Consider the following 13,073-nt stretch of genomic DNA (forward strand, 5'->3'; position numbering starts at 1 on the left):
AAACAGTTCCTTTACTGTGTTATATGTAAAACAATTAGAGCATTCTTTGGGTGACACTCATTCTCTAAGGACTAGTCTATGTCAGCTCCATATCAGCCTAAAGATTAACTAAAGACTAATTCTTCAAAACACTCATAATGTCAGAACTAGTCTAGAACCCACTATTTATTTAACTTTACATTTTCAACTCAATATTCTACCATCTATTTAATTATACACTTTTAACCTTCTAACTTATACAATTTCATTTTTTTAATAAAAACACAATTAAAAATTTCATTAAATAAAAAAGCATACAATACAATACTAAAAAAAAACACATTATTAATTAAAAACAACAACATAGTTTCACAATTTATTATTACTAAGCCAAACAACAATGGATCACGGGAGACGCCAAATATGTTCGACAAAATCATGACGAAGACCATGGTGAACCCCTAGGTCTCAAAGCTCCTTATTGGTCCGTGCGTGGACCGCCATCCTCTCTCGGAAGGTACGAACAGGTACACAGGGTGGCTCAGCTAGGATTTCTAGATCATAGGAGGTTATTGCGTGACTCGAATCCTCAACGATCATGTTATGCAATATGACACAAGCATACATGGTTCGACGAATCTTGTTGACACTAAACGACCTTGAGGGTTGTGTAAGGATCGCCCAACGACCTTGGAGAACTCCAAATACTCGTTCCACATCTTTTCGCACACTTTATTGATACTTCTTGAATTTTTTTCTTTTTCGGGTCTTGTGGGCATGAAAAAGCCTTGACGAATGTCGCCCACTCAGGATAAATACCGTCGGCTAGATAGTACCCCTTCTGGTAATCGGTTCCGTTAACCGTAAATGAAGTATCCGGAGTCGTATCCTCAACGATTTCCCTAAACAAATGTGATTGATTGAGGACGTTTATGTCATTGTTCGAACCTGCCGTTCCAAAAATGCATGCCAAATCCATAAATCGTACGATGCAACCACTTCAAGCATGATGGTTGGTACCCCTTTATCACCTCGAGTGAACCGGGCTTGCCATGTTTTTGGACACCTTTTCCAGGGCCAGTGCATACAGTCGATGCTCCCAAGCATCCCTGGAAAACCATGAAGTTGTGCGTCTTTCCGGTAGAGACGATGTATATCATCTGTTGTTGGTCTTTGTAAATACTCTTCTCTGTAAAGGTCAAACACACACTACAAAAAGCATTAAGCGTGTCTCTGGAAGTTTGTTCACCCATTTGTAGATACTCATCAAGTGAATCGGTCATGTTGCCATACGCCAGTTGACGTATCGCGGATGTACACTTTTGAATCGTAGAAAAACCGAGTTTACCTCTTGCATCTACACGCTGGTTTCAAAACTCAACAAAATGACGAAGAACAGGCTCATCACCTACTGGAGAGAAAGAAGCGATATCGTTAGCTATACGTATGAACAACTCTTTTGCATTCGAAAACGCCGCCTAAAGAAGTGTGGCAGGTACTTTGCGTTTTCTACAAAGTAATCATTCAGCAATTGTTGCCTTGCACCAAGTCGATCTCTTGGAATATGACCACGAGTGAGAGGGGTAGAAAATTCCGCATTTTCGACCATATCGATAAAATCACCCATTACAGTGATAAGTTCTTCATCGTCGGAGTCGTTCCCAAATAACTCCGGTCGTGTGTATGTGTTAGCACTCGACGGAAATGGAAAAGATGTTATATATGAATGTGTGTTTTATGTTTATAAAAGTGTGTTTTTGTGTATAAAACTATAGATGTAAAGATGTTATATATATATATATATAAGTGATAAAAAGGGACCAAAAGTGAAAATGTGTATAAAATTCAGAAATGGCCGTTTTAGGGACTAATTGTGTCAATTTTTTGAAAAGTTTTAATATTTCACCGTTGCTTTAAAAAAAATACGCTCCTCTTGTTCGTCTTTGTGGGAACGGGTGCACGAGAACGAGCCCAGGGACGAGTCACACCTAACCGTGTGCGCTCGTCCCTCATCCGCGGACGAGCGGGGAACGAGCCAGAACTAGTCCGTTGTGACTGCTCTTAGGCTATCTCCAATGGGGATGCCTTTGGGCGCTCTTAGGTGTCCTTAGGTGCACTTGAATATCCTTTGTCGTTGAAGCTTGTCCAAAACTAATGATTTTTTTTAAGGATGCTCTTACCTAAGTGCATGCCTTACTTGTTCTTACCTAATGTATTTTGTTTTTAGTTGGAGGTAAAGGATATGTAAGGATGTTTGTATGATTGGAGATAAATTATACGATTTGAAGGATTTATAAGGATGTGTAAGGTTTTGTAAGGATATGATGTGGCAGCTCAAGGACGCCTAAAGACGTCCTTAGCATTGGAGATAGCCTTACTCACATAAGTTTTATAATGTGTATCATTTAATAGGCATTAGGCAATTTAACGAATAGTAAACTCTAAGAAAATTTTAGAATTGAATGGCTGATGATCGGCATATATTTTTTTCTAGTCATACACTCATACACTATCAATGTGTTTTGTAATGTGGTATTATTATACAATAATAAACGACATATGACTAAAAAAAATTATATACGGATCACGTGTATCAAATTAATGTTACTCACTCCCACACGAACTAATCTTCATGTTACAATAAATTACTCCCTGAAATTTAAGACGATGCTAAACAAAACAACCGTAAGAAAAAATAATTTAAGACGATGCTAAACAAAACAACCGTAAGAAAAAATAATAATAATCCAATATCGTAAGTCGAACAAATGTCGTTATTTGTATTCTAGTAATGCAATGCAATGTAGTACGAATAAGAATATACGAGTTTTATATGAGGGGATTTTTGGAGATGAGACATATTTTATAGAAATTACATTCTAACACGAATTTTCTTTCAAAAAAATAAGTAGAATCTTCTTTTAAAAGAAAGTTGTAGCCTCAAAAAGTATCTTGTCAAAAACGTCCGTAGTAGTGTGTTTTTTTATTTGCATCTTGTGTTTCATGGTTCCAACTTTTTGTTAAAAAACGGATGAGGCCTAGTCTATTGAATTATCCGAAAAGTAAGTCTCGTGGTTAACTCCTAACTTTATTTCTTTTGCTCTAAAATCTTGAACAACTTCTTCTTTAGCATTGTTTTGAAGATTAATTTCCTATTATTTAGATCGAAATTGAAATATCAATTTTAAAGGTTTGTACAATTGTGGAAAATGTTTTTTAGTTTTTCAATTTAAAATTTTTAAAACGTGAAAGAATTTTTTCCATTTACAAAAACAAATGAAAATTTTAGTTTAATAATTTCAATATAAAACTTATACAAATGAAACTTAAAATGTACCATCAAAATCTGAAATCGATAGATACAAATCAAACTGTATAATTAATTGGGAAATGATTAATCCTCCTAATAAATTATTTTAAAAACCTTTCTAACTGATGACATGTTAATGAATCAGGGGGCAAGATTAGGAAAGAGAATTAGTAGATATATAATACATGTCATCTTCTTAAAGCTTTAGGAGAATTTTTGGGCTACTCTTTATGAAGATTTATCATTTTCCTAATTAATTTGATTAAAACCCACATTAATAAAGTTAAAAAAATAAAAATAAAAAAAAGGGTAAAAGGTTATACGCCTTTTCACTAACTTTGTTGTGTCCATTTTCAACTCTGACAACCAGTAAACTTTGTTGGAGACTTTGCTATCGTGAACGCAACCATTTCTGAATAGTGTTGATGTCACAGTTTACGTAACATACAACTTGATGTCCTCAACCGAAAATACTATAACTCTATAACAATATAAAATCTCGGCAAATACAGGATATAAGAGAAATAAAATTATAAATAGTCATATATACTTTTACCCGATAACATAAAAACTGTTATAGAAATTGGAAATAATATAACATTGTCTATTTTCAATCAATTTTGTTTAGATACAACCATTAGAAATGGTATGACCATTATTGGAATATGATGCATACAATCATAAACAACAAAATTGCTTAAAACTAACGAAAGTTAAAGCATGTACCCATAGTTGGTGAAAAATGTAGCCTGAAATCAGAAATTGACCTTAAATAGTAAATACATAGTTGTGGTCCTATTTATTATTTGTAAAAAACTGGTCCAAGAGATAATCTTAATTAGTTGGTACTTTTAAACTTTTAAAAAGGAGGAAAAAAACGATTCACGACATAATATGCAGCTTATACAAACCAGTTTTCACGACAAATACGACTATACGAGAAAGTAATTGCATAGTAATAAGATTTAAAGAATATATGAATGAACTTGAATATGTTACATTTATTCTTATGTGAAATATTCTACAATAATAAGCTAGGTGCCATATAATGAAAGTTTGAAAAATAAGTTACAGTATAAAGTTATACTTCATCAAGGACATATCAATGTGACAAGGAGAGCTATATATAAAGTCTTCTAAAAAAAATGTTTAAAACGACGTATTAGTTGACATCCAAGCAGGCAGGGACGGAGCCAGAGTATTTTTTTTTGCGAGGAATCAAATTTAAAAGTCGTATGTTATATTCACGATGGTCTACAGATTTTTGATGCCTACAACGAGTCGCTCGAAGAAGCCTCTGCTAAATTTTGTAAAGAGATACCAAATTATTTGAGACATACTCAAACTAGAAGCTCATTATTTTGTTCATTTTTGCTTTTTTAGGAAAATTATTAAACTTTTTTCTTTGAAAAAAAAACGAAAACTAAAAGAATACAAGACAATATTTTATAAGTAAGATTCTATTGAAATAACCAACTACAAGTTTTCTCTTCAACAAGTCTAGATGCATGTCTAGATTACCATAATTAATTTTTTTTAGAAAATATATATTATAGTTTTCTAACATTTATTTATAAAATGAAGTTCATAAGAGTTAATAAAAATATAACAATACGTATAACAATTTACTTTAATTGTCAGCTTATTTCTAAAACCATAATAATTATAAACAAATTGTCAATATTTATTTAATAGCTTATAAAATAACATTCAATTTCAACTACTACAATTATGGTTATTTCGAAAAAAAATGAAAAAGGTATGATGTTGAATTATTGTTGTTACTTTAATATTTTTTTCTTTAAAACAAAAATTTACACAAAAGGTCGAAGGGTTAAAGAGGTTTTTTACAAAGGTTGAAGGGTCAAAAAGGTAGTTTATAAAGTCATAAGGTCAATATAACTACTTTTTATTCAAGTATAGAGGTTTAAAAGAAAATAGAAACTAAAATGTAAGGTGTGTTTTGCAAATATATCATCTTCCTCCCTAATCAACCTGTAACTTTATCCAAAAACACAACCACCATTAAAACATAAATTCAGTAGTTCATTATGACTTCAAAATCAAATAAACTTTTACCTTATATAAAATATGCTTCCATTAATACAGTTTCTTTTCATTTTTAGTGTCAAAATTCCAAGTATATTTTTAAAATTAATTAAAATTTTTTACATAGTATCAAAATTGGAATGGGGACAATTGCCCCCAAGCTAAATCCGCCCCTGCAAGCAGGCAGTATGTTAGAGGTTGAAACCCGAAGGCATCCCTAGAGACCAAGAATGCGAAAACACATCCCTCAAAATTCACAAAAAGCATATCCCTTTAAGTTTTAATTAAGAAAGTTGTCACAAAAAGCATATATACAACCTGGAGATGAATAGAGAAATTCTTGTAGGAAAAGGTCATATTCTTTTTAATTTCATACAACACAATCCATGATTGCCCATTAATTAATGAGTATATATGCAAATACTATTACAAAATTGTGTGTCGTAAAATGCATATCCCTAATTTTTATGCTAAGATATACGGAGTAATAGAGTATTATTTAATGCAAAGCTTCCTATGAAAATACCAAGTGGATTGGAACACATGGAATGCTTTTGATTTATAGTCTCCTGTAAACTTTATATTTCTACTTGCTTAATTTTTTCTTCTTAGATTATACTCTAGCTTCTTGCTCTAATTTTATGATCAATAAAATTTGAATGTTTAAAAAAAATATAAAATAAAAAAACTTTATTATTTTTTTTTTGTGAAAACGAAAGAAAAATTTAAAACAATCAAATAAAATGAAGAGGCAGCTAACATGGGAGGTGGTTGGTTGTCAATCTTTTCTTCCTTTTCGTTTCCGTATTGCAGGTCCCAAAATGTAACATTATTGCAACTTTACATCAAAAGTACATATGATTTGTATTAGAACGGGGTGATATTTTTTATCTTTCAAATGCAATGTATCTCAAACATACTATTTCTTTTATAAATGGGGGAAGGGAATATGAAGCTGTTAGACACTTAAGTTGGGTGAAAAATTCCTCACATACCTTTTTTTAACCATAAAAATCATGAGGGACAAACATTTATTCAAAATATTAAAATATTAAAATATTGGTATGTTAGAAGTTTTTCACCCAAATTGAGTGCATAACAGTCTCATACTTATTTTTCTCTTTTATATATATAGTGGCAGAACAAGATATGAGTTTTTTTACTCATTAGAGGGGGTTATATTATATAAACCTCGAAAAGTTTTCGGCTGGACTACAGAAAAAATTATTTATATTTGCACCTATTGTCTCACTTCTCACATTTGTGGGGATAGATTAATAAGGATTTTTCGAGAGTCATGTGATTAGAATGTCGTTTAAAAAAAATTGTTAAAATCTATTACAATTATGTCATGCATATCAATTGCTATTTTTGCAACAATAAATAGTGAAATGATTCACTCTTCTTTCCTAACTTATGAGATGCAATAATAACTAAATTATTTGTTTTATAATACGGGTTAGTGATTTTCCTCTACATATCTATACTATATAATAAAGAATATAGCTTCAATGTTGAAAGTTACATGGAAGAAGTTACTAATACCTTTAATGAGTATATAATACTATCAATCATTTTTTTTTAAATATTCACATTAACCTTTTACATTAATTACTTTTACATCAATTATCTAACATTACTCGACGCCATCACTACCACCAAAAAACCGTCCCCCACCACCACACTGTCGTCGTCACAAAAGCCACCGCATTGCACAGGTAACGTGTTCACGACAGTCGCCGCATTGCACAGACAACGTGTTCACGAAAGTCGTCGCATTGCACCGTTAACGTGTTAGTATTATCAAACATAATAATTGAACTTGAATTATTGGTTGCATTTGATTTGATAAAAGTATATACATTATCGGTTGCACGTGTGGAGCGTATTCGTGCAACAATTTAATGGGGTCATATCGGATTTTAAGTTATCTTATATTCTTATGCTTCCCATCAGCAAAAGTGATAGATCTTTGGACTGGTAAAAAGACTATTTCACCCTTCGTATGTTTGGCCAAACTATGTACGACTACTCTTCTGTGAGACTATTTATCAAATAATATACGAAGGCATGTTGTTGTTAGCTTAATTTTATATAATTTTTTTTTTCATTTAATCACATGTTGAAAGGCTTGCTGTGGAAGAACAGTATGCAAGTAGCAGCATACATGTTTTTACAAGGCTACTTTGGGGTCTATAAAATGTTCGTAAAACAGCTTTCAAAAGTTTAACATCTAAATTTGTGAAGAACTTGTAAGTATGCTAAGTTAAAGATATATATAAATTATATTAAAAAGTTTCAACTATGTTTGTTCCTTTATGAAAACTTTTTAAAATATAATATTTGAGATGAATTATAAATGAATATCTGTTATGGTTAATGGTTTCTACATGCAACGAATGTGGAATATCAATGTGTGTGTTATACTTATACAGTTATTATACTTGTTATCATCGACAAATTATAATAACATTTATAAAGGTAGGTGATAGAGGTAGGTGAAGGGTAAAGGTGAAAAGAATGAATGGTTAAAGGGTGTAAGTAATGAGTGTAGGTGAAGGGAAGAAGGTGATCGTAATCACTTAGGTAAAAAGACAAAATGTGAGGTACTTTTTTATTTATATATAATTTTTTCTTATTTTCTTTTATTTTGATTGGATATAGAGTGAAAGATTGTAGGGTATTATGTTTTTAATTAAATAATAGTGGGGACCAAATGATAAGTGAATGGTTAAGGGGAAAAATAGAAGGTGAAAGAAATGAAAATTTGATGTTGATGTGGCAGAAAAAAGTGTAGGTGAAAGGGTGAACGGTTACGAATGGTCTAATACGTGTATAGTTCCGCTGATGAACATATTATGACACGCGTAGTTCATATATATATATATACATATATATGTAGATGTTTGTTTTAAAATTAAGTGTAAATTATATTTTTCATCCCTAAACTTAGCAATTTTTGCAAATAATGTACTAAAGTGAAGAAATTACACTAGTCGTCCCGGAACTTGTCAATTTTTACAATTACTACTCCGCGATCAAATGCCGTCTATTTGGACCGTTAAATGAGGGACAAATTCATCATTTCCCATGTTCTCCTTCTATAACACCTTTTTCTTCTTCTTGATTTTCCTTTTCAGAACTAACACACTAAAACAAAAATGGTAATAATCTTATAGGAAGATCAAATGTAATAGACAAAATTGCGGTGCAGAGAAACCATTAGAATCTGAGATTTCTCCTAAATAAAAGGAAGAAAATGAGCAAGTCTGTTTTGTCATATGTTTAATCCACTTGTCAAATTGCATGATAATGTTATGTTTTTTCCTACTTGTAGACACTATGAATGTAAATTGGAAGTTTCTACTAGTTATTTACATACCCAAAACGAAAGTTTCTGCTAATCAAATACGTACCTATTGCTTTACTTATAATAATCTTATAATAAATGGCTCTCTATTTAAGCACACGGTCATCCTTATGCTTTTATTAATTCTTATGCTTTTAAAATGACAACAAATCCAAACCACTGGACCAATACCTGGCCACCACAAGGCAGTAAACAAGGCGAACTAATAAGGCTAATGCTGTATTTGAAGTCCTGGAGTAAAGTTTGAGGTGATAAAGTTTTGATTTAGATTTGATTTGGTATCGTTATTATTATTGGAGTTAATTACATTTTTTTTTAGTTGTTGGGTTTAGTGTGTTAGATCTGAAAAAGAAAACTAAGAAAAAGAAAAAGGTGTTATGAATATGCCCTTCATTTAACGGTCCATATAGACGGCGTTTGATTGCGGAGTAATAATTTTGAAAAATTGACAAGTTCCGGAACGACTAGTGTAATTCCTTCCCTTTAGTACATTATTTGCAAAAATTGCTTGACAGAATGGTAACTGATAACAACTTTACAAATGTGGGTATGTTGAACGAGTGTTTGTCAAAACATTTGTTAAAAAAGGAAAATATTATAAATGAAAAATGTTGGATACAACCTAGCTAATAGTTATAGTTAACGTGTAAAAAAAATATGGTATGTTTGATATCAAAAATATACTTTTAAAATTTTATAATAAATACATAACTATTTTATACATTTTAATTATAGACAATAAAACTGTATTTCACAATATCACATTTCAAAAAAGAATTAAGAGGGGCTGAATGTGTAACAAGAGCATGAATGATGTCTCTTCAAGAGTGTGTATGATGGAGATATTCTCGACATTGCATCTTGTTTGGTGGGGTTTGTAGACCATCAACTTTCCAACCTAAGATAAGGGCCTCCAAATCGACTTATGCTTTTATATTAACAATGGACCTATTGGATAATCCAGTCTAATCTTGTTTTTTTTTTTAATCTAATTTATTTTAGAATTTACTAAAAGAGAATTGGAGTAATTCTGAAACATATTTTTAGCGGCATATGTCACATTGGGTTTACTAACTTTATATCTCTCTAGTTTATACTAGTATAATTTTGAATCACAACACTTAAAAAATATATAAGTACAAAAAATAAATACCTAAATAATTAATGTCCATAACTAATTTACATATTTTAACTAATACTCCGTACTATATTGTCAGTAAATTATAAAATAACTCCAACGATTAAATTATAAAATAACTAATACATATTTTATACTTAGTAGTTATAAAATAACTACTAGAAGAATGCCAATGATGACTAGTCCAACTGGTTAGAGACATCTCAGGTTTTACCCAAAGCTTTGAGTTCAATCTTTAGGGATGGTAAGTCTTGGGGTTTTTTTCTTCGAATACTTGTAACGGCCTATGGTCAACATCTCGTTGTCTAGGGTACGTGCAAGGCTTCATCATTATACGGTGAGGTTTCCCTAATGTTGCATACCGCTTGAATGTTCGGAAAAAAAAATAAAAGAATAGTACCTTTTCTATTGGTTTATTTGGTTAGGTTATCTTCAAGGTATTTTGAAATTTATATTCCATAGATATTCCCTAAATCAGAATCCAATGACTTGGAGGTTAGCAATGATAATCCATGCCTTTTTCATATCTCAACGTCTCCCAATAATGCATTTTCATCTCATTTCATATCTTTTTTATGACTTATCATATTTCACCAAACTTTATTTTTATTTTTTTATGTTCATAATTATACTAACAATTTGAAAATAAAAAACACAAGATGTCATCATAATTATGTTCCTAACTATAATAAAAAAAGAATACCTATTTTAAATTTGGGTACAAAATGGAAATGCAAATATCAAGTATTACTTTTAAGTTACTCCGAATTACATTTCTTAATATTGGACACACACAATATAGCTATACCGTTGTTTCTAAAAGCCGTCTCAACTTTAAAATTGTGTTCTTTAGTTTGTTTTAAAAAAGAAATGAAAAGAACTAAAGAGATAAGAATAGAAGAGAAGTGGTATAATTTATAATCCTTTCAAATCATCTTATATTTGGAAAGAAAATTTGTTAAACAAAATCAACTAAAAAATCTATTCATTTCAATTCTTTTCTTCCCTTAAAAAAAACTCAAAAAAAAAAACAAAAAACTCAAGAATACAATTTATCTTCAAATCTTTTGTACTCCTTTTCTTTCTTTTTATAAAAAAACTCATGAACACAATATAGTATAAAATATAGATACATTAAGGGATTGAGATCTTCTAAAATTATTATTAACTTCATAGATGAAGTTGAGAGAATCTTGACCTTTAGATTAAAATCAAAGGTTAAGATTTAAAGTTGATATTTGAATCTTGACCATTGATTTTAATCCAAAGATCAAAATCATCAACTTTACCTATAAAGTTAATAATAACTTTAGAAGATCTCAATCCGATAATCTATGAGTCAAAAGTCAAAACATTTGTAGAAGGCAAGGCTTCTTGAACATAAGTTAAAACATTGAATATATACGTCCAATCGATATATTATGTTAAAACATTGAACATAAGAGCACCCGTTATGTGTTAGTATTGGCTGCGTATTGGACATCCAATACGGTCCACACCCAATGTATTGGTCCGTATTGGATTTCGTGGTGGTGAATACGGATTGCAAGTTTTGTTTGTTTTTTTTTTTCTTTTCCCCAACGGCTACCTGATTAAAAAAAAAAAAACTTTGAATTTACTATACAATCTTCAAACGGCTAGTTATCAAAATTTTCAAAAAAATCAACCTTTTTCACCTTTTATTCACTTATTTAACCCACTTATTTCATTCATTCAACCAAAACTCAAACACTTTCATATCCAAATCCAATTCATTTTTCAAACTAAAAATCACCATGTCTTTCTCATCGAGCATCCATACATACTCGGGTCCATTGCTTAGCGATGACGACAGTGATGAGGAGCTCATGGCTATCATGAAAGATTGTATCGAGCTCGATGAGGCCGAACCGTCCCAGAAATTAACTCGGGAACCGGTTTATAGAGATCGGTATGGGACTGCTGACCGACTCATGATAGATTATTTCATTGAAGACTCAACGTTTGCGCCACACCATTTTAGGCGGCGTTTTCGAATGAGAAAGAGCTTGTTCATGCGCATCATTCGAGATATACAAAGCTACTCTTTGTCTCCAAAACCAAGACATTTTACCCGAATGGAAGACTTACGTGTCGATGCAAGAAAAATGGTTGGTTTTAGTAGCATCCATAAATGTGTATCTGCCATACGACAACTGGCGTATGGCAAATCTCCAGACTCACTTGATGAATATTTGCATATGGGGGAGGAAACAGTTAGAGTATGTCTAGAAGATTTTTGTAAGTGTGTTTTTGAGCTTTATGCAGCCGAGTATTTGCGAAGACCCACGCCTGATGACATACAACGTTTGCTAAGCAAACACGAAGAACTTCATGGGTTTCCGGGGATGTTAGGAAGCATCGATTGTATGCATTGGCCATGGAAAAATTGTCCAAAATCATGGTAAGGGCAATACACTCGTGGTGATAAAAGACGTCCAACCATCATGCTTGAAGCAGTTGCGTCTTATGATTTATGGATATGGCATGCATATCTTGGCGCTGCAGGATCTAACAACGACATAAACGTCCTGAATCAGTCAAATTTGTTTAGGTATTTTTAAAATAATTTATCGCTTTTTAATATAATTTATCGCTTTTTAATATAATTTATTTATTAAATATAGGGAAATAATTAAGGATACGGCTCCCGACACTTCATTTACCGTTAACGGGACCGAATATAAGAAGGCATACTACCTTGCTGATGGCATTTATCCAGAGTGGTCTATGTTTGTGAAGTCGTTCTCATGCCCGCAAGACGAGAAAAGGAAGAAGTTTTAAGAAGTACCAAGAAAGTGCTCAAAAAGATGTTGAGCGGGCATTCGGAGTTCTTCAAGGTCGATGGGAGATACTTCAGGCACCGGCAAAAGCCATGAGTGTTAATAAGATTCGCCGAACCATGTATGCGTGTGTTATATTGCATAACATGATTGTTGAGGATTCGGGAAATGCCATAACCTCTTACGAAGAGGATTTCATTAACGAGCCACGTAACTTACCACGGCGAACATTCGAGGAGAGGCTAAAGGTGCATGAGCGGACAATCAAGGAACTTCGAGACCGACACGTCCACCATTCTCTACGTCATGATCTCGTCGAGCATATTTGGAGTCTTCTTTAAATCTTGTTGCGCTTAAGTCATTATTAGGATTGTTTTTTTATTTTAAATGCATTTTAATTTTTTTTTTCTTATGTACGTTGCTCTT

The 13,073-nt window shown here is 31.9% G+C and overlaps 2 pseudogenes; one reads left to right on the forward strand and one right to left on the reverse strand.

Moving 5' to 3' along the window:
- Positions 1 to 447: 447 nt before the first annotated feature.
- LOC122583578 lies at positions 448 to 1,606 on the reverse strand (annotated as a pseudogene).
- Positions 1,607 to 11,621: 10,015 nt separating this feature from the next.
- On the forward strand, positions 11,622 to 12,988 carry LOC122583579 (annotated as a pseudogene).
- The last annotated feature ends 85 nt before the right edge of the window (positions 12,989 to 13,073 follow it).

This window comes from Erigeron canadensis, chromosome 9 (genome assembly GCF_010389155.1).
Source record: "Erigeron canadensis isolate Cc75 chromosome 9, C_canadensis_v1, whole genome shotgun sequence".
Taxonomy (NCBI): Eukaryota; Viridiplantae; Streptophyta; class Magnoliopsida; order Asterales; family Asteraceae; genus Erigeron; species Erigeron canadensis.